This window comes from Balaenoptera borealis (genome assembly GCF_965194805.1).
Source record: "Balaenoptera borealis genome assembly, chromosome: 1".
Lineage (NCBI taxonomy): Eukaryota > Metazoa > Chordata > Mammalia > Artiodactyla > Balaenopteridae > Balaenoptera > Balaenoptera borealis.
This window is the reverse complement of record NC_138860.1, coordinates 56,341,410-56,363,446: the sequence shown is the minus strand read 5'-3', so window position 1 is coordinate 56,363,446 and position 22,037 is coordinate 56,341,410. Positions and strand designations below refer to the sequence as shown.

At 37.2% G+C, this 22,037-nt stretch overlaps 1 protein-coding gene and 1 pseudogene across 10 annotated transcripts in view; both read left to right on the top strand.

Moving 5' to 3' along the window:
• Positions 1-22,037, top strand: part of RABGAP1L (RAB GTPase activating protein 1 like) — a 789,965-nt gene that overhangs the window by 379,310 nt on the left and 388,618 nt on the right. The gene's annotated exons all lie outside the window — the stretch shown is intronic.
• Positions 5,284-22,037, top strand: part of LOC309606720 (vomeronasal type-1 receptor 1-like) — a 33,711-nt pseudogene continuing 16,957 nt past the window's right edge. The window contains exon 1 of the transcript in view: positions 5,284-22,037. This exon is cut by the window's right edge and continues 16,957 nt beyond it. The product of the transcript in view is annotated as a vomeronasal type-1 receptor 1-like (transcript).

Below are 22,037 nucleotides of genomic sequence, written 5' to 3'. Positions count from 1 at the left end.
CATGGGGTTCACATGGGCTCACTTTATTATGACGCCTCATGCTGGGCAGCTTGCAACAAAGATGTTTCAAAATAAAGTTCCAGATTCTCCCAGCCACCCCTTGCTTTTTCTGGCTCTGGCCAGAGACAGTGGATGAGGACACACTCTCAGGCTGCCCAGCGTGGGAGGACCTTCCAGTGTTGGACACACCCAGGGGGCAGCTGCTTCCCTCTGGGGCTCCAATCCTGCTGCTGCTGGAGGTGGATGTCCCAGTGCCACACTGGGGGGCTGGGCTGGGGGTGGCAGTCCTCACCTCCAGGCTGGGTGGGGGACAGGCAGACTCACCGGTCTTCTGCCCTGCCTGCTGGTCTTCCTGCAGCTGCACATTTTTTCTGTGGTAGAGCCACCTGGTTTGCAGGGAGGACACCACAGGGCTTGGAGAAGGCTCAAGTTCACTGCCACAGAGGTCCCCGCAAGAGAAGGGCTTCAGAGTTATGATGGAGACCTCCACCTTGGGTTTCTTGGAGCTCACACTGCCTGTCCCAGTGTCCTGGATCTGGTCGCAAGTCAAGCCCAGAGTCCTCACCATTGTCACCTCCAGGTCCTCTTCACAGGGTGGCTGGAGTGGCTCCTTCTGGCCCATGTTGACCCATGGATGCCTCATGAGGTCAGGTAAGGTGCCTCTGTCACTGGGGTTGAGGGCAATCATTTTTTGTAACAGATCCCTTATCTTCAAAGACAGATAAGGTGGGATGGGGTATTGCCCTCGTAAGGTTTGCTTCCGCAGCTCCTGGAAGTCTTTTCCCACAAAGGGCTGGGACCCAGTTACCATGGTGTACAGCACTACTCCCAAGCTCCACACGTCCACCGCAGGGCCGCTGTAGCTCTGCCCCAGGAGGAGTTCCGGGGCAGCATAAGGGTGTGTGCCGCAGATCGTGTCCAGTTGGACAATGTCATCACACTTGTTGCTGAGGCCAAAGTCTGTAAGTTTGATATTCATGTTGGAATCAAAGAGGAGGCTCAGTGGCTTCAGGTCTCGGTGCACGATGCCCCTCCGGTGGCAGTGCTGCAGGGCGGAGACCAGCTGCTGGAACGGGCCTCGGGCCTGCGCCTCTGTCATACGGCCATGGATCTTCAAATAGCGGTACATGTCCCCCCCACTGAGGTACTCCATCACCACGAAAAAAGTCTCCTCTGTGTCAATCACCCCCAGCAGTTTTACAATATTAGGGTGATTCAGAGCCTTCAGACTGCACACTTCCCGGAAAAGTGCCTGGACACTTGAGAAGCTCTGACGCCTTTTCTTTATGACCTTCACAGCCATCTGTGTCCCGGTCAGAATGTGCCGGGCCAACTTCACTTTACCGAAGGTGCCTTCACCAATGGTGTGGAGGATCTCGAAGTCATCAATATGAGCCTCCTTGCCAGCAGATTTGGCTGTGAGGCCCTTCATCATGGTGATCTGCTAACTACACTGACTGACAGCACTACCTAGCAACGCTAACTACGCTAACTAACAATGCTAACTGTACTAACAGTGCTAAGTATGCTATCTCTACTAACAACGCTAACTATGCTAACTGTACCAACAGCGCTAACTAGTACTAACTACACTAACTATGCTAATCAAGTATTAACTATACCAACAATACTCACTATGCTAACTGTAGAAAGAACAATGACACAAATAAAAAAGAGTAGAGAAAAGAGAAACGAAAATCAACAAAATGGCAGAAACAAGGAAAACACAAGCTAACTGTAGGTCCAAGGCCGTCAGGTCACCAAAAGCAGCTTCCTGGGCTCTAAGGACCAAAAACCTGGGCCCACCTTTCTCTTTCATAGGGCTTTGTGAAGTACATCACAATGGTGCACTCTGAGGTCAGAGCAAGAAATGGACCCATCACCGCTGGGGATACACCACAGTGGTTTTCTCACTTTTTGAGTTCAAGGCCCCTTTACACTTAGGAAAAAGGATCCCAAAGAAATTTTTCTTTACGTGTGTTATTAGATGTTGGTATTCACTTTGTTATAAATAAAAATCTGCAGGATACTTCAGTGGCCTTTTTATTTCTAGTTTGAAAATGTGTAATAATTTTAGAGACCTCATAATGTCTACACTTGAAATGTTCAATTCCTTTTCCTTAAATTCTGGTCTCAAAACAACGTTACAACTTAACTGATTTCACAATACTATACAAAATGTTCTAAAAATTTCACTAAAAAATGGAAAGTTGCTATTAATGTTTTCAGTATTTTTTTTTTAAGGGGCTGCTTTTCAGTATTATTTTTATTTACACATTTTATTCTGTTGGAATCAAAATTTTCTATTTGCCATTTTCTTTGTTTTTCACTAATTACTGGTGTTTTCAGTAATTCACTTTTAAAATGTCTATCTGCACTATCAGGAAGTTTAGAAAGAGTGTGAGAAAATATGATAGTAAGGAGGGCACATTAAACTGCCGTTCTGCTTTTTGATCACTGGCTCTTGCGTGACAGAACTTTACCACCACTGTTCTTGTAATTCCTTTGGTGCCAGTTTCATATAGCTTCTATATGTTGTTTCATATGTTTCAATATGTTGTTTCATATTTCATGGGGGATGTAGAAACAGGCTAGAGTGGTCTTAGAACATGTAATAGACTCGTGTTTAAGTCAAATGTAGTTCCTCAGTGCTACACAATTAAATATTTAATTATATTCTTTTGATTTTTTAGATAGAGACCTTAAAAAGACTATATTATCAGAAGGAGATGAATATAAAATAGCTATGACTTATAACTTAAGAAATCTTATTTCAGCCTATGTTCAAAGAGAGACAGTTAAAATGATCACAAGCTTCTAGGGCTTGTGATTCCTGTTTAACAGTTTGTGTCTTTAAGTCATTAGGTTGTTCCCATGCTCTCCAAACACGTTTTTATTGTCATTTAGGAGAGACTCTGGAAGTCCATATCTTAAGAATTCAAGCAGTTAATATATTTTTCTTCTTCTAAAGGGAACCATCAGTAAAACTTGGCAACAGTTGAGTTTTTTTTTTTTTTTTTTTAAAGGAACCATTTTGAGATATGTCAGAGCACACAGTTCTTTTTTTTTTTTTTAATTTTATTTATTTATGGCTGTGTTGGGTCTTCGTTTCTGTGCGAGGGCTTTCTCTAGTTGTGGCAAGCGGGGGCCACTCTTCATCGCGGTGCGCGGGCCTCTCACTATCGCGGCCTCTCTTGTTGCGGAGCACAGGCTCCAGATGTGCAGGCTCAGTAGTTGTGGCTCACGGGCCTAGTTGCTCCGCGGCATGTGGGATCCTCCCAGACCAGGGCTCGAACCCGTGTCCCCTGCATTGGCAGGCAGACTCTCAACCACTGCGCCACCAGGGAAGCCCGAGTTTGTATTTTCTTACATGCTGGGAGGTGACCATTACTGCTATAGGCTTTCTTTAGTTCTAATTTTGCCTAAGAGCCTGTGTAATTTTGCTTGTGGAATTTCCTAGGAAATTTCATATTTGAATCCGGTAAGAATGAAGACAGACAGTATTTTCAATGGACTTATTAGCCCAGTAGTCTATTTGTAAAGCAAGGTTAGTAGGTGAATCTTGCTTTACTATTCCCCTCTCCCCAAATTAAAATTTTAGAACAGAGATTTCTAATTGATATTGTCAGTAACTTTATTATAAATTTCTTTACCCTCATGTATTGACTTGGGGGTTGCAACCTGTGTCTTTGATCTGACTTTATACTCTTACTCTTCTTTATCTGTCCAGTTTCATTGACTTCTTTCCCTTGGCATACTGTGTACTACCGAAACTGTTATCTTACTGTCTGCTCAACCTTCTTTTTAAAAAGATTTTGCTTTTTGAACCTAGATTTATTTATTTTACTGATCAAGAAAAGAATATTAAGAGAGGAAGAACATGCCCAGGAGAGACTGGGAAGTCCTTTGTGGCCACTGTCTGTTATTCTGGAATTCAAGAGACTGGTCTGGGTTATAGATCAACTATTAGGCTCTATCAGTATATAAGTGGTGTTTGGGTCATAGGATAATAGGAGGGTGGAGGGAAGAATGCATCAGAGTAAAGTAAAAGTGAGGTTGGTGCCCTACATAATTAAAAGTTAGGGCAGAAATGTAACTGTATGCATACAGTGTTAGCAGAAGTCTTTGGAAATTTTTAAAAAGAGCTAGAAAAATGTCATGCAATTGAAGCAGTGATAACAGAGTTTTTCATTAAAAACAGCAATCAGACATCACAAAGATATTGTGAAACAAGCATTGAACATTGATTAGGACAATGTATTTATCTCCAAGGTCATCAGTGAAGGTTTGAAATTAGATGAATCTGGGTTCAAGTCACAGTACCAGCAACCGCACACACAGTTAATGTAGACACAGGTGATTGTTTCTTGAAATTCAGTTTCATTGTCTGCAAAATAAAGATAACAATGCAAAGTTTATATAACCAAGTGAGGAAAATGAGATCTGTGATACAGAATGTCTTACATACTAGACCCTGCATTAATATAAGATTATATTCCTAGATGGTAAAAATTATAGTGAAGAAAATGGGAAAGGGTGTTAAAGGAAGGATTATAGCTAAAGAAGTAAGTTTGGTTCTTAAATGTTAGAAATGCTCTTTATATTGCTTTGGTCTGAAGAACATTAGATTGGAACAGAAACACTTGGGTGATTCTGCACAGCCAAATGAAAGATAAGTGCCAATAAGAGAGAACTCACTATTTTATTGAATGAGGAGAATATTGTTGACGAGAAAGATTTTAGATACACAAATTCAAAACAACCTACATAAACAAGCTCATCAAGTAACTTTGTCACAGTAGCAGCCATCAATTCTATCCTTAATATTCCATGAATCTACTAAATCAGATACTGAAATAAATAAAAAACACAAAAATTGTCCTAAAAAATCAATAGGTAATGGCTCTCAGGGATATTTTAACCAGACTACTTAAAAATACAAGAGTATAGCTGAAATTAACTCTAATGTTTAGGAGAAGAATTGTCAATTACCAAGTGCAAATTTGACCTTTGGGAAAGACCTAGAATTTTGGAATTCTGGGTAGCTGAGAAATCTCTTCCTCTGAGACAGAATTATTACATTGATATTTTCTTCCTGGGGCTCAATTATTTCCAATTTTTATTCATATAACACAGGTGTGGTCCTTTTTAGACTGTTCTACAAAATTTGTAAGAATTAGGTGTTCAAGTGATACCATTTTGGGAATTTTCTTCATCTTTTAAGTTGGCATTGGGTATGTGGGAAACCTGTTCCTATTAATATTATACATGTGCATTTAAAAAATTCATCCACACCAGAAGAAGCCCACAGGTATGATTCTCATGCACCTAACCCTAGCTAATATCATGACCATTTTGTTCAGGGGCATTCAAGATGCAATGTCATCTTTTGGAATTTGGCCTATAATGGGTGATATTGGCTGTAAATCATTGTTGTACATTCATAGGGTGACTCAAGCATTTCTCTCTGCACAATTTCTATCTTGAACACTTTTCAGGCCATCAGAATTAGCCCCAGAAACTCTAAGTGGACATGGCTCAAACCCCAAATCTCCACATGCATTTTGCCTTCGTTCCTCTTTTTCTGGGTCATCAATATGCTCATCTACATCTGGATCATCACAAACAATAAAGCCGTCACCAATGCCTCAGCTGCCCAACCTGGCTATTCTCTGGCTTACTGTAAAACAAAGCAAGGGGATTACAGGGTGTCAGCAGTATTTCAGAGTGCCATGCTCATCTAGAATTTCCTCTACATCAACCTCATGATCTGGACTAGTGGCTACATGGTGATGCTCCTCTACAATCATCACAAGACAGTTCAGAATCTTCATGGCAACAACCTTTCTCCCAGACTGTCTCCTGAAACCAAAGCCACCAACACCATTCTGCTCGTAAGCTGCTTTGTCTTCTTTTATTGGACCAACGGCTGTCTTACCACTTACTTGTCCTTAAAAATCTGAAAGTAACATGATGCTAGAGCACATCACTGGATTTCTGTCCTCTTGCTACCCAGCCATCTGTCCTTTGGTGATGCTGAAAAATGCCAGTAGAATTTCCTGCCTCAACTCCTCCCTTGCCAAGATGAGAATGCTCTCTAATAAAAGGGAATTAGTGATGGCATGGTCACCACCCAGCCTTCCTCTCAGTAGAAGGATACAATGTCATAAAAGTGTTTTGAAAGAAAAGACACAGTATAGAAAAGTGTTTGGTTTTTTTTTTAAATTCTGCCTTTGGGCTCTATTCAAAAGGTAATAGAAAAATATAGTTAAAATTTAATTAACCCTATGAAAGCTATGTCTACTGCAGGATTCCTCTGAATTTTATCAGATTAAGAAATCTCTCTTACATTCCTACTTTGCTAAGAATTTTTTATTATGAATGTGTTTTGAATTTGATCATTTTTACATGTTTAAAGATTATATGATTTTTAACCCCTTTGCTACTAATGTGGTCAGTTTATTTCCCCACTGCATTTGAGTAGTTTATATTTAAAAGTTTATTCAGTCTTTTAGTCCTGGAATTCAAATATACCTGTTGACAGTATTTTATTTTTACATATCACTGATTTTAACTTGCTGGTATTCACCTATAATTATTTTTTCCACACAGTTGTTGTATACTTTTGGTACATTTATATTGGTTCAATAAAACAAATGCAGAATGTTAAAAATATATATATGTCAAAGGAACCATTTCCACTTTTGTAAGAGCTGCAATCTGGCTCCTGCCACCAGCAGTTGACTAAGTGCTTATACGAAGTTCACCAGTGATCCGCTAATTAAAACTCCAGTGACCTCTTCTCTGACTTTGCATTCCGTCATCTCTGCCACATTTTAATTTTTGGCTACTCTCTCCTTGAAATTCTCAGTTCTCACTGCTTCCCATTGAGTGCTCTTCACTCCATCCTACTGGGACTCGTTACAGTCTAGTAGGACTTCCTTTTTTTTTTTTTTTTAAATCTTCCTTCCATTTAGTCACACAAAGCCGCCACCTGAAATATCACCCATTCTCATCTCTGCCTGTTACAGATCCTACCTGTGCTTTAAGACCTACTTTATATGTCATCTTCCCTTTAAGCTTTTAAAAATGTTCTTTCTCATTCCTATAGTCATCTAGTTCCTACTTAAAGTACTTTTAAGATGCATTTTTTCCCCCCGACAGTATGATTTTGTACACATTTTTAAATCTGCCCCAGCAGATATAAATCACAGGAGTGAAAAGGCCACCATTGCAACTTCCTCAATGTTGTGTATAATCAGTAACCTTAAATATTCATTTACTGTGCTATGGTAGGCAGAATAATGACTCCCCTATCATCCCTATTCCCAAGAACCTCTGAATATGTTAGGTTACATGGCAAAGGGGAGTTAAGGTAACAGATGGAATTAAGGTTGCTAATCAGTTAACTTTAAAATACAGAGGTTATCCTGGATTATGCTGGTGGGCTCAGTATAATCATGAGTCCTTAAAAATGGAAAAGGGAGGCAGAAGAGAGAGTTAGAGTGATGCAATGTGAGAAGGACTTGATTAGCCCTTACTTTAAAGATAGAGGAAGGGAGCCAAAAGCAAGGAATGTGAGCGGCCCTTAAAAAGTCAAGAAAACAGATTCTCCCCTTGGAGACTCCAGAAGGAATGCGGCCCTGCTGACACTTGATTTTATCCCAGGGAAACCTGTGTCAGATTTCCAACCTACTGAACTGTTAAGATGTACATATTATGATAATTCAGAGGCAATGGGATAAGAAAAATCGGAAAGTAAACCAATTATTTTAAGACTTAATTACTTCTCAGGGAATTTATCAATTTTACAATAATTACTTTTTCTGGTTGTTTTTCAAAAGAATCGTGTGTAATGTCATCCCAAGAGAAAGAGCCTTTATAAGGTGTATTGATTTCCTTTTATTTGGGCTTTATAATTTGAAAAAGATAACGATACCTTGCAGTTGAACAGGGCAGCTAATAGTAGGAGCTGTGAAATGACAAAACTAAAACAACTTAGTAACACGTTGGATGTCCTTTATTCAAGGGAAAACAATCCATGGGGGAGTACAGTGCCTACAAGCAGTGGAGCACTGTTGCGGAGGGATCTGGAGCAAAAGCGAGTTTTATGGAGCGTTAGAAGAGGCAACTCAGAAATAGGGCATGATTGGCTAGGTCAGGGATTTCCTTATTAGGCAAGCAGGTCCTAGTTTCCAGGCTAAGGTAAGCTAGCTAAAGCTGAGTTGGAGGACTGTGATTAGTGTATGTTAGGTTTCCTTGACACTGAAGTGTTTCTCATAAGTGCAGGTTGACTTAGGTTTAGATTTGTGATGAGGACTGGGCTAACGGGGCTGCCTCCATTTTTGTGGGTCCTGATATATGCATTAACTTTATCAGAGCTCAGTAAATATTAATTGAATGAATGAACAAGTGGAGTTGACGAGTGAAGGGAGAATGTTTTTATTCATTTTCCTAAGAAATGAATTAAGTACTTTTAGTTTCTCAAATGCACTGTATTCTTCTCCCTACCTACCCTACCCTGCCTCTCCTCTCATACAAATAATGCTTCCTTTACTTGGAGCCTTCTTCCTCTTTCCCTTTGAATAAGTCCTAGTGATCCTTAAAGTCCTGGTTTACGTGTGAAACCTTTTAGGAAGGGTCTTAAATTCCTTCACCACTCATTGCCCCTCCTGCTCGTCCATACTTGTCCGGTGTACCTGCTTTGCGGCCCCATTGTACCTTGTACTTCCATCTTAGCCTTAACACACTGCAGTATTTTTTTTAAAATTAATTAATTAATTAATTAATTAATTTATGGCTGTGTTGAGTCTTCGTTCCTGTGCGAGGGCTTTCTCTAGTTGCGGCAAGCGGGGGCCACTCTTCATCGCGGTGCGCGGGCCTCTCACTATCACGGCCTCTCTTGTTGCGGAGCACAGGCTCCAGATGCACAGGCTCAGTAGTTGTGGCTCCTCCTCGGGCTTAGTTGCTCCGCGGCATGTGGGATCTTCCCAGACCAGGGCTCGAACCCGTGTCCCCTGCATTGGCAGGCAGATTCTTAACCACTGCGCCACCAGGGAAGCCCCAACACACTGCAGTATTATAACCCATTTAGTTGTCTTTCTCATTGTCATTGTCAGGGGCTATGTCTTTTTTTTGCTCACTGTTGAATTCCCAGAGCCTGGCATAATGTGTGTTTGATAAATATTTATTGAATGACATTCATGAAATATAGTAACAATCTCTAATGTGTCAAAAATAACACATATGATCTAAATTTATGTGTAAAGTATTGTTTTCAAGTGCTTTATTTGCTTATCTGTAGAAGTTCATAACCCTACCGAACATTAAACTTAATAATAGGTTTATAGGCAGAATGCAATCTCTAGCAGTAAAATCTATTTTTATTTTTAAATATACTATTGAAGTTTATTCAGACTTCAAACTTGACATTTAATCTCAAAGCTTAATCTGTTTCACCTTTAAATTTGAATTTAAATACTTCTTGGAAGTTGCCATTTTACACTTAGTCATTATTTTTTAAGAAATAATTTTATTTTTCTGTGACTTTTCTTCATTGCAGTCTAGCATTTTTAAGAGCATATATTTAGAACATTGATTGTATATAATTTTTTTTTAGAGAGAAAATGGCATTGATCTGTTTCTTGCCTTTTGAAAATAGTACTCTGTTGGAGGCTTGGAAGGGTTTAGGTCAAATTAAGTGGGCTTATACTGTTGATGGGCTCCTGCAGATAAAGCCACAGCCAGCTTTAGCTGGGTTGCTTTTGTGTTGATGTACTGTTTTTCCCTTGGGCCAATAGATGCTGTTTCTTGTAAGATAAGAACATGGTAGGGAAGGAAATTTGCTCTGTTTTGTTGCTATTTAAAGCACTGTGGAACTAGTTGGTAGAACTTGACACACTATTCATTTCATCCTCAGTTGAATTATTATTGCTGTTTTTCTTGGGGAAAAAAGTTCCTCTGAGATAATTTCTACCAAGTAGTTATAATTTACAAGAGATCTTATGGTTTTTCCATGTGAAATAAAATGATTCTCTGGAGATTTGGGCCTCTTTATATTTGGTTTTAGAATCTTAACCACTAGATTGTTTTGCCTCCAGTTTAGATGATTAAAGTTAATAAATCTAATTTTTTCCTTGGTTTTCATTGTTATTGTGAAATTTTAAGTTGGCCATTAGAAAGAATTCCTAGCAGCCAAAATCTTTGGTCTTTTATTGATAGAATGCTATTTTAAGCTACTGTTAGAAGAGTTGCTCCAGGAAGCTGCAAACTTCTCCGAAGCCTGTGGGACTCTCCAACATGGGTGGTAAGGCTGTGGTGCGTGTTTGCTCTAGTCCTTGGAACTCCTGGTGGAAACGGGTCTCCCTCTGAGATGTATGCCATGAAATCCCATTGTTGTAGTTTACTTTCTTCCAGTGTCACAAACTCATGGAATGGAAGTATGTCAGAGAGTGAAACTTTGCCTAGTTCCTATGGTGATGTGAGGAATCTTTAGGGGCTATTAAAAGTATATCTTTGTTCCAAGTATTCCCTTGTTCCTGTGGTTCCAGAGCTTCCCCCATCCACCCATGGAATCATTGACATGAGTTATTTATTTCAGGATGAGGGGAGATACAGCCTCGAATAAAGGAATCATTTGCTCAACTCTGAGTTTTATTTTCAATAAATTATTTTCATGTGTAGTAACAAAATTCAAAAGGTACAAAAGGATATAATTTTACATAAATCTCCTCCCCCTACTTTCTCCCCAACTGGCCTCCACCCTTTATCTCTGTCATTCAGTTCTGTGTACACAAAAGATACATAGTTTACACTCTTGTATACCTTTGCTTTTTTCACATAATATCTCTGTACAGTTCCATATCAGTATGTATAAAACTATCTCATTCTTACCAGCTATAGTAACCATATCCAATCTTATGCTTTTACAGATAATGCTAGAGGGGTTGGTAGGTGCAAACCATTACATTTAGCATGGATAAACAACAAGGTCCCAATGTATAGGGAACTATACTCAATATCCTGTGATAAACCATAATGGAAAAGAATATAAAAAAGAATGTATATATGTGTATAACTGAGTCCCTTTGCTGTACAGCAGAGATTGGCACAGCATTGTAAATCAACTATACTTCAATAAAAAAAAAATAATGCTACAGTTTTAATCCTGACCATACATCATTTTGCATACATACGAGTTTATCAATATGATAAAATCTTACAAGTAGAATTACTGGGTCAATGTCTAATATTTTAAACTGTGTTTTAAATTAATTTTTTGTCTGTACAAAATAGGAGTCATGACGTTTTGGGTTGTCTGAGAGAAATAAGGATGTTCTAAATTCTAGAAACTCCTCAGCATGTATTAAGAGCAAAATTTGAAAATCTGTACATAATTTCACTATAAACAATGGTATGTAAAGGACTCAGGATGATATATAGGCAATTTCTGCCACACCAGAAGAAATCTTTTCTAGTGCTGAGAAAAGCCATAGATCAGTGTCTTCATTCCCCTACATACCTTTTCAGAGGCTGAAAATCAAAGCTGAAGACAGGGAAGTGTTGATGATGATAGTGATTGTGATAAATAAGAACAACCAGTTAGTTTCAGAAGAGAATCTGAGAACAGCAGGATTGCCTGAAAAAGCTGACTCTCTAGGGATAGAGAAATTCTAAGAGCGCTGGTCGGCTAGCGGAGGCCTGTAAAGAGAAAGCCTGGATACTGCAGAGTATCTGGACCTCAAAACTAAGCTTCTCAAACCCATAGGCTATAGCAGTATTCAAGGTTGTCAGCCAAAAAGACCAGCCAAATCTCAATGGACACAAGCATAGGACAGATAGTGACTAGGTAGAATGACAGATGTCTGAGGTGAAGCCAGTCAGTGGCCTGGGCCACAGCGAGTGAATCAGCACCCATCTCCCATTCACCATGACCATGAGACAACTCATCCTCCCCCTTTTAACTAGCCGCCACCCCAAGAGAAAAAAAAAAGGGTTGGGAAAATTCCTTAAAGAAGTTGAACTTGTAATTGAATGACACAAGGAAGTTAAGGAACTTCTGTGTGGAATTTGAAGCTAGAGTTCACGCTGTGAACCAAGGAAGCTGCATTGCGTCCACTACCTTGCGTTTTAGTTTTCAGCCATTCCTTCATAACTCCACTGTGTTCTGTGTAAATTCTTTGTCTTCCTGAACTCCCCTTCCCCCACCCCTTTGTTCCATTGGTTTTCTGGTCTCTCTTTATCGTATGAATTCTGTTTCCCTCCTCTTATCACCTGGAGTCTTTCTGGTGCACTGAGCCTGTTCTTTACGCTCCCCCTCCCACTCTTTGCCCTTTTGTCATTGGCAGCTTCTCGCGGATTCCTTTGCTCTTTTTCTCTCTCTCTCAGTCAACAAAGACTGCTTAGAAAGAGCAGCAGCCTTGTCATTTGAACAAAAGATTCTACAAACCCTGTGTAGGTTGGCTATTGATTTGCTTGACTGAAAAAACTGATTAGCCACTTCATCTCTGGTTGAGTATCTCTATTAATGTCCGGGAGTTACACGTTACAGTATTAGTAGCTCTGACAGTGACAGCCTGTATGTTAATTTTACTTACTGATTTCTATCTCTGAGGCCTTAACTGCACAGTGATTATTGTAGTATCTCCCAGAAGGGAAAATAAAATCCCTGAAAGCACATTACCTTACAGGCTTGATTCATTTCAAGATCCTGTTAGTTTCATGGATAAGTTACTTTCATCACATTTGGAAAACTAGTTTTATATTTTTATTCCTTAATTTTAAAGTTCTAAATCATACTTAGAAAAAATGTCATAATTTAGCCCTTTTAGTTCTTTTAGCTTTGAACTAATTAATTTGTATTTTTTTTGTTTCATACTGGAATATGGTAATTGAGCAAGTAAGAGTGTAATGATTCAGCTAAGGAAGAGTGAGGTTATTTAGGGATTTACATGTCATGTAAACCTATTTATAGAAATATGCATATGCTTTCGTAAGTATTATATGTGATTATATAATATTCACATGATGTTGGTTAGGGATTGATAAAGAGAGCTTGTTGAAATCAAATATGTTTTATAATCTTGCTTTTAATAATTTCCTGTTATTATGGTTTAGACTCCCATAAATTTAATCAGTAGGTAAGATTAATTGAATCCTATGGATTGAGGAATAAGCATTTTTAACAGAAACACAGTTTTAATTGTGACTATTTAGCATTACTTTCGCCTCATAAAAGCTAAGAATTGACTCTTTGATCTCTATTATCCAATGCCAGACCATGAACTGAATTTCATATAATGATTTAAATTAATTTCTATATATTTTATCACTTCAAGAAGTCTCTCTTTCCAGAGGAACAATCTCTAAACCAATATTAGTTGGTGATGTGCTATGGATTTTATTACAACTGGAGTTTTTCTTTACATTCGAAGTTCCTTTTGGATAATATTAGGAATTAGCTCTTATAAATGGAATATGCTTTCTACACATTAATAAGTTGTAATTATTCACCCAAAGTTATTTTTCTTTCAGTCTTACAAAAGGCCAAAATATCACAATGCAACATGCATAGTAGAACTGGGAAAACATTTAAAATGAGTTCCTTTATGCAAGATCAGTTATCACATATAACACACTATGATCCAGGAAGTGGCATAGATTATAGTGTAGTTCATATATTCTTGATGAAATCTTACAACACATAGAAATTCAAGTTTAAAACACCTGATTATTTTTATGGGAATCAATAATTTTAAAAGGAATAGCACAGTATAATGATGATTATAATCATCAAAGGTTTTAAGATTAGTGTATACAGTTGGTATGACTTAGAACATTTAGGAATACTAGAGGTATATTTTGGTATAAGAAAGAGTACCATGTGGGTGATTGCTTCTTATTATTTGTATGAGGTCAATACTTAGATAATTATAGTGGTGAGATTTTCTTTTATATAGAATTATAAAGCTTATAGATACCTAGAAACATGTATTCTTAGTAGTGGGTTTTGGCATCAGACACACTTTGGCTTGAGTTCTAGCTCCAACCACTGTGACTTTGGGCTGCCACTCTGAGTCTTAGTTTCCTTGGCTATAATGGCAGTAATTACCCCATAGAATTCTCATGAAGATGAAATGATAAAATTTACATGAAGAGTTTAGCACAGTGCTGGCACGTGTTGAGACTCAGTAAACGGCAGCTGCTGCTAGCAGTAGAGGTGGCAGCAGTGACAGTTTTGTTTAGTAAGAGAAAATAAAACCTGAAACATGTATCACCCTGTCACTTTCTTGGCTTTCTCTGTTCTTTTAAATCTCTATTCCTAGAACTCTTAAGTTCATATATCATAATATAAATTTTAGACCCTCATAACTTCTGTATCATTTAGAGTCACAGTCATATAATTACAAAATTTTATAGCTGGAAAGGAGTTTTGGGATCTTTTAACCCAAACCTTTTATTTCACAAGTGAGAAAATAATGTCCAGAGATGTTAAGTGATTTACCCACTGTAAATTGCTTGTGGCAGGTCTCCTGATACGTGGAACAATGTTCATTTTACTATTCCTTCCTGCTGCCTAGGTACCGTTCAGTTCAGGTGTCAACCAGTTCTGTCACTATGGTTGACTCACGTGAGCCCTTATTGTGTACCAAGTACTAAGCTAAGTACCCAGATACAAAGATGAGGAATATAGAGTTCCTACTATGCAAGCATTCATAGACAAAGGAACTGATTGACAATCACAATAGCGCGGTAAGTATTATAAAAATGGGGCGTAGTAAGTGCAACTTAAAAAGAAAGGAGAGGAACTAACGTTCATGAAGGGCCTGTGGGACAGGTAACTCACATGTATTGCCACGTACATTGTCATTTAATGGTCACCCTAACCCTCTGATGTAGGTATTACTACCCATAGTTTTGTTTCTTGGCAAAGCGCAGTCCCTGATTGAGAAGGAGTGAGAAGACGCAATAGCCCTGAATCCCAGTGAAAAAACTCAGTGCTCATCAGGACTTGGGGCTTCTGTAAAAGATGTGGTAGATATTGTTTCATGGTTAAATGGGAGTGATGAATCATTGAAATGCCACATTTTTTACCTGCAGCTGTATTTAAATACCAAGTTGCTTTTTTGTAATTTGTTTTCTTTAAGCCCATTGCCTTGAGTGGAAGACATGGTCTGATTTCTTAGAAGAGCAACTTGAGTGACTAAACTGAGGAACAAGCATTTTCTATTGTGAACGTTCTTCTCTTATTTTTATTAATGTTTTCTGAGTCAAAATCTAGGGCAGGGGCCAAAGCTTGGGAAAGACACAAAAGCTTCCATGTCCTTTGAGAGCCTACATTTTCAAAACTACATGGTCTTCTCACCTCATTTACTTTTATTACTTTTTTTTTTTTCTCCCTATACCTCCATAAGATCTTTTTAGTTGCTTCTTGGATGGGTACATAAGGCACTATGAGAAGATTTAGTTGTTCAGTGACAACTGTAAGTTGGTTATTTAAAAAAACACTTTTTGGGAGAGCAGCTATATATTGATACTAACAATTAGAATACTTAAAATGTTTCTATTGCATAATAATTTCTTTTTGTAGGTGTTTTTAAAACACTTGGTTGCTCTGGCTTCAAAAAAGATTTTCAGTGGGGAAAAAAAATATATCCATTAAGAAAATATTTATTATGATATATATGCCCTCTTTTTGATGAACATACCATTTGGGATTCTTCAAATATCTATGAATTTTTCCTTAACTTTTAATTTTGAGCAATGATGGAGTGGGTCTAGAAGGTATTCAAAGTTTTTCTAGATCTAAAATTCTGCTAATCTACTGGAACTACTGATTATCTTTGAAAACTATTAACTGATATAAAGATGTATTTCATGTGCAGAAACTGAAAATTATAAATAGAAAATTATGTTAATAAAAATGTGCACCACAACTTGCTGCTCTTCATAACTGCTGAAATGTATATTAAAATAAATTTCCTAACACAGTGAACTTTTTATAAGCAAGAGGTACACAAAAAAGTTCATGTAATTAGCATAAGCAGTTAGAACACCAGGCAGAATATTAGCAACCAGACTTATACAGTGAAGAAATTGAAGGATTCCTCTTTGGGGAAACTGACCGTTCCAAAAGAAAAGTCTCCCTAAGTACTGGCCAGGTCACTGGTCCGTCTCAATAACGTGTATATTGCACACCTTGCCTATACCTGTAATATGCAGTGGGGTTTGTTGAGGGGTATGCATGTTAGAAATATGTGTGTAAATACAGGAAGAAATAGCTAAAAGAATTGAAAATGATTTTCTCAGGAGAATAAGAATCAGAACTGGAGAGAGATGGGACAGAACACTGTGGCTTTTCACTTTAGCTTAATAATACTATTTTAAAACCATGTACATTTATTGCTTTGATTAAAAGTTAAAAAATATAGTGACCAGAATTATGTTTGTTGATATAGTGTTGCCATGTTATACTGGTGCTTCCATTGTATCACTAAAGATATGCAGAATTCACATATTTAAACAAAAGGCATCAGAGATACCATAGGAAATATATAGACATACAAAGTATGAGTACCTTCTAACACCCTATTCTATCAGTTTTTATTATCTGTTTTTAAGGACAACTATAGTAGGTAATTGATACTCATAGATGACCTCCATCTCTTACTTTAATGTTATCATTAGTTTCAAAACTTCCATGCAACAACTTCTTTTTTACTATAGCTGCAGTCAAGAAGCTGAAAGAAAGAAAGAAAGAAAGAGAGAGAGAAAGGAAGGAAGAAAAGAAAAGAAAACCAAAAACCAAACAAAACTGATTTACTCTCGTGGCACATTCTTTCAGAGGTGGTAATAGTAAAAACAAAACAAAGCAAAAAAACAAAAAAAACACACAGGGGGAAAAATATACGAGAGTTGCAGTGGCCTTGATAATCCATAGGCTAGTGAATTGGTTTGAAGTGGATCAAATGAGTAAACACTATAACCTAATGATAGATAATAAGATGAATTTTGATTTACTATTAAGTATCTTTAGTGTACCATATTTTATATTCACCAAATAGAGCCATTGCTCACATAGTTAGAAGTTCTTTAAAGGCAGAAAACACACTTTATTTAGTGTTTGTATCCTCTACAACATAGTCATGCCGATAAAGGCATGCTTTATCTTGAATGGATTTTCACTACCTATGAATTAGCATGTTGTAGCTGCATTTCAAGAGAGTTTTAAAGTTGTAAGTACATTAAAAATTGTATGAGTATTATGACATCTTGAATAAATAAAACATTTCTTTTTCCTGATTTCATATATATATTTGTTTGTGCTAGTGATAATAAAGACTCTACCATTTTCCACTCTGCTGGAAGAGGAGCCCATATCCTCCCCACACAATTCCAGCAGCATGTTGTTATAAAACAAGGCCCAAGATCCCCTATCTACTATTTTTCCCCTAAATTTCACCACCCTGGGAGAGAACATTTTTCTAATGTGGTTTTCTTCAGTTTTCTACAAGGCTTTCAATGTGCCTTGAAATATATTTAGTAAATCTTTTATGTACTATTGTTTCACAGTCCTTTGCTTTTTCTCTGAACGCATACAATTATGCAGTTTACTTTGCTATTGAATATCAAGGTTATTTTCTTACTTCTTAATATAGTTTTTCATCATTTCTGCAGTGTTCTCTTTGGAAGAATCTTGATTGCTTTTCAGCTAAATGGTACCATAGCCAGAGAAAAAATGGTTAAGATCTGATGACATATGATGAATTGGCATGTCATTTGCAATTGTGTATTCTACCCAGCTCTCTATTTGAGGGAGATGTTTTCTCCTGGGTGTGCTAGAGAAATTGTTATAGCATCATTCCTCAGAAAAGTTATTCATAAGAATATATCTGTGAGACACATCTAGTCTGAGGATATCTAAAGGAAATGATTGTCCTTTCTGAACAAATGTCACATATTTTTATAAGAAGACTTATTTTCTTCTCATCCTGGAAGTGATATTAAACACATTATATGACTCTAAAGACTTGTGACTCTGATATACAAACAATGCCTGTTTTATTACTTCTATAGAACATGCAAGCCCTGTTTAGTTGTGTTCATTTTGTTAGGAATGAAAAAAGAGCACATTTGTGTTTAATTAAATTGTAGTGATATAGTATTATACTATCTTTTAAACAGTACTGGCAGATTTTAAATGTTCAAAGCACTATATAAATAGGGATGAGCAAAGTCTATTCAGGGCAAGGTAATTAGAGCATCTTTGGCTAGAAGATCTCTGAGTAAAAATAGCTAGTTTCATATAGTGTTAGAGAAAGGTAATTAAAGCTTGAAGAATACTGATGAAAACCTTTTGCTCAGATGCCCTTTCTTTATTTTAGCTTTAATGCCTTACATTCAACATGGTGAACCCTAGCCTAGAAATCGCTATGTAATCAAAACTAGCCCAGTGGGTACTACTAAGATAAATTGTAATACCCTATATTATATCCCTGCTGAGGAAGGGAAATGCATGTGGCCTAATAATGTAACAGCTTATATAAATTAAAAATGTTCATCTTGCCTCTCTTTTGTCATATTTTAACTTTGTGCATGTTTATATATATAATCCCCTAACCCCCACCTCCTCCTCCTTCATCCCTTTTCCTCAGGTAATGTACAGGAATGCATTACAATAATCTAAGTTGAGATTGCTGGATTTTTTATGCTCTTCTTAACTCTCTGACAAAGCATTTATTATCCCTTTTTCTCAAACTTTAAATACAGGCATCCTTCAGTGAGCTGTCTTCAGCGCCCTCTCCATCCCTTAGAAGTGCTTTATATTCCTACCTTTACACTCTATGCAGTGATTCCCAAACATATATTTCTGGTCTTCAAGTCTCCTGGACTCCAAAAACTGCATTGCTTGGATATCTATACTTGAAGTGTAGTGACATCTCACACTAAGTATCTTAAAAGTCAAGAATCATTCTCTATTCTCCCTAACCCTCTACCCTCTGCTACACACAGTCTTTATCGTTTTCAGTTCAAGGCACCGTCAGTCACGTTTGACAATTTTTCAAGTTTTACATATTCAGTGAAAGGCATGTCCATTCTACTTATGTCACCACCATCATCTAATTTATCTCCTCCATTTCTATTCTTACTACCCATTCCTAAGGTTAAGGCCCACACATCTTACTGGGAATGCAGCAATGCTTGCCGTTGGTCTTCCTGCCCTCCTCCCACCCCCCATCCATTCCACCCACCGTTCATAGCTCAGGTCTTCCTTAAGCTCTGGCCTGATTATGCCATTACCCTGTTTAAAAACTTCCACTGGGTTTTTACTGCATCTTAAATAACCTAAGACAATAATTTTCAACCTCACTTCCAAAACTTATCTTAGTCTAGCTTTTTAACCTCTTTTTACACATGTGCCATACTTTCGTCAAATGCAGTGAATATTTTCCCTCAAATATTTTACATTCTTTTCCATTCATTTATCTTTTCATATTAATATGTAAGCTTCATGAGTGCAGTGATTTTCTTTTCATCTGTTTTGTTCACAGTTCTTTCCTCAGCTCCTAAGACAATGCCTGGCACATAGCAGGTACTCAATAAATATTGGTTGAATGAATAGACAAGTAAATGAATGAAAGAAGGAATTGGAAGGTACCTTTCATGGGACTCAGCTATTCTTTTCTGAATTTGCAAAGATTCTGAGTAAGGGTCCTATATCCTTTCAGTAAATTCCCTTTCTCTGTACTAACTTAAGCGGATCCTGTTCCTTCTAATCAAATGAGCCTTGACCAAGACAGCATAGAAAAGTTGGGAAGACACTATTTCAGAATTTGGATAAAGGAACTTGGTTTCGAGACCTTAGGGCTCCTGTGTCTCCTCTCACCTTTGCCTTCACAAGGTATAAACAAACAAAGCTTCACCCCTGAGGTCAGGTATCCTACAACCCAAGTATGTGTTGAATGAGGAGACACCCGCAGTGGAACTGCTCATTAAATGTATGCAGGGTTTCTCAGTGACTCTACATGCCATGTTTTGCTTACATGTGAACAAAGAAATTTGTCATGTATTAATTATAAAGCTTACTATAGTTAAACAGACTGTTCTATTAAGATATTAATTCAGGACATTAATTAGTTGATTTTCAAAGTACACTAAATTGTTTGATTGTCAAACCACAATAAAAATATTCCCATGTATCAGTATCCACAGATTTTCTTTCTTATTAAATGACTGAAACTTTAGGCAGAAGGAGGAACAGAATCTTGATGAAAATGTTATGTCATAACTTGGAAGTTTTAACTAGTAGACATGACTTAGGGGACTCCACATTCCTAACCTGTTATCATATTTCTTGTTTGAATAAATGCTTAGAACATCATTAAAAGGCAACCACATGGCTTTGATTATATGGAAGAATATGAAAGAAAAAGGACAACATAGATTTTAAGCACAAAGTCAAGAAATAAATTTATAATGTACAGAAAGCTACAGATTAGGGAGAATGAGACCTGTTTCTTTACCAACAAAACACTTAGGCAGAGATGTATGTTTTCAGTGAAGACTAGGTTATGACTAATTTTCTTTAGTCATAAAAGAATCTAGGAGGCTCACATGTAATGCTAAATGTTGTAAGCCTGCTCTTAAAAGCACAAATTTAGAATACTGGAACTAAAATAAATTAAGCCATAATTTCCACTTAAGAGAAATTAAAATTTCATGCTTTTTTTCATTACTGGAGTAATTTTAGATATACTGAGCATGCATCCTTCCATTTGATTAAATTTTCGGACTCTCCATCAAGTCCCCTGGTTAATTTCTCTCCTGCTGGACTTTTTCAATAGCATGTGGCTTATTTACACAACTAATCATGTTGTGAAGTATTTTAGATGTTTTTTAATGAACAGTAAACCAATCTTAATTTTAATTAGTAAGAACAAAGGATTTCTCCATATATTTATTCTTAGAACAAGTGCACTCATGAGAAAGTAAGACTTAACTGCTTGGGACAAACATTTCTAGCCTAGTATTCTATTCAAGGCAATAGCTAATAGCTGACATTATTCTTGGGGACAGTGGTAATGGTAGTATTATCACTTATATTTCTTCCATTCTAGTTACTGGCTTCTAGCAAACTTGTGTATTTTCTAACTACCACTTCACATAACTTTTGAACTGTATGGTAGTATGTATTTTAGCCTGTTTTACTCTAATATAGAAGATATAGAATAGAGATATAGAAGTCCATGTTTAAGACTGTACTAGAATTTACATGTTATGCTCTAAAACATTTGCTTCTTGGAAGCACAGGGGACAACTGAAATTTATCATCTTGCATGTATGAAAAGTCATGTTTTCAGAGCATAATGACCAACTGTAAGCCTTCAATCTTTCTCTAATCCTCTCTAAATTTACATGTGGGCAGCAGGCCAAGAATTCAAAATGAGGTAGCTAGGTAAATTAGAATCGTAGTATCTGGAACTGTATGACTCACCTGGTGAATTTGGAGGGGCCTCTGTGACAGTGGTGCTAAATGTACTCTTTTCTGGAGCCCAGATTGCTGAAGACATTGCTTTAGGCTAGATTGTTCTACTCAGAGAAGAGTGAATATTTAAACATGTATAAGTATAAAATATATTTTTCAGGATAGTTATGTTATAAATCAGAAATGTATGTAGTACTAGTTTTTCTAGATCCTGCTAACATTCTTCACCTATAGTGACCTTAATGCAGTGGAATTAAGTCTCTCTGATAGCCACAGTCCTCCTTGAGAATGAGTTCTGTCATAGCACTATCATGCTGGCAGGTCATGCAAATGCATTAAAGGAAGGCTTCATAACAGATGTTAATATTATAACCAAACTGTGCTATTATTTCAATTTTAATCATTCATATAAGGCCTAGATAGTTAGCATCCATTAAATATTTGTAAAGCAGTGATTCTACAGCATCCCTCAATAATATTTCTCAATATATTTTTAAGTATTATTTCCTTTTATCTAGTTTGAAATATAATGTCTGACATTCAGTAGATTATT